Source organism: Penaeus monodon, chromosome 31 (assembly GCF_015228065.2).
Source record: "Penaeus monodon isolate SGIC_2016 chromosome 31, NSTDA_Pmon_1, whole genome shotgun sequence".
NCBI lineage: Eukaryota > Metazoa > Arthropoda > Malacostraca > Decapoda > Penaeidae > Penaeus > Penaeus monodon.
This window is the reverse complement of record NC_051416.1, coordinates 21,326,870-21,327,435: the sequence shown is the minus strand read 5'-3', so window position 1 is coordinate 21,327,435 and position 566 is coordinate 21,326,870.

Below are 566 nucleotides of genomic sequence, written 5' to 3'. Positions count from 1 at the left end.
TTCGAGCGTTGTAAGTTGTGAGCTTCACTGCGTAGGCGAGATTATAACAAATATTTTTTGGTTGGACTTAATGCAGCCACGTGAATACATGTTAGAGCCTAAGTAAAAAGGACCAAGTTTGCCTGTGTTGGCAGGGCTACTACAAGCCACTCACTCTCGGGCGTGATCCCACTACTGCTTGACACGGGTGGCTGCTGATTTCCCCCCCTGGCCCGGTTCACACCTCTTTAGACAACCTGGACGTCCCTGGCTTCCCAAGGACACCCATATTGATGCCAAGCTTAGTGCGGACACCCAATCAACATGAGGAGTCCTGCAGCAGTGATCCCCACCTCAAGCCATCCTACAGCCCAGGCCTCCGAGTCGCCGGATTACAGAGTCGAGCCACCGACCCAGCCAATGGTGGATGCATGAGAACGTCCTTTCTAACAGCTAAGCGTTTTATGACATTATTTCATAATAAATGTATATTTTCCCATTTAAACATCTGACATCAGCAACGAAGTCTATTACCATTGGTTATACGTCTTCTAATGAGTCATTATTTCCTGGTTCCATCCCATCAT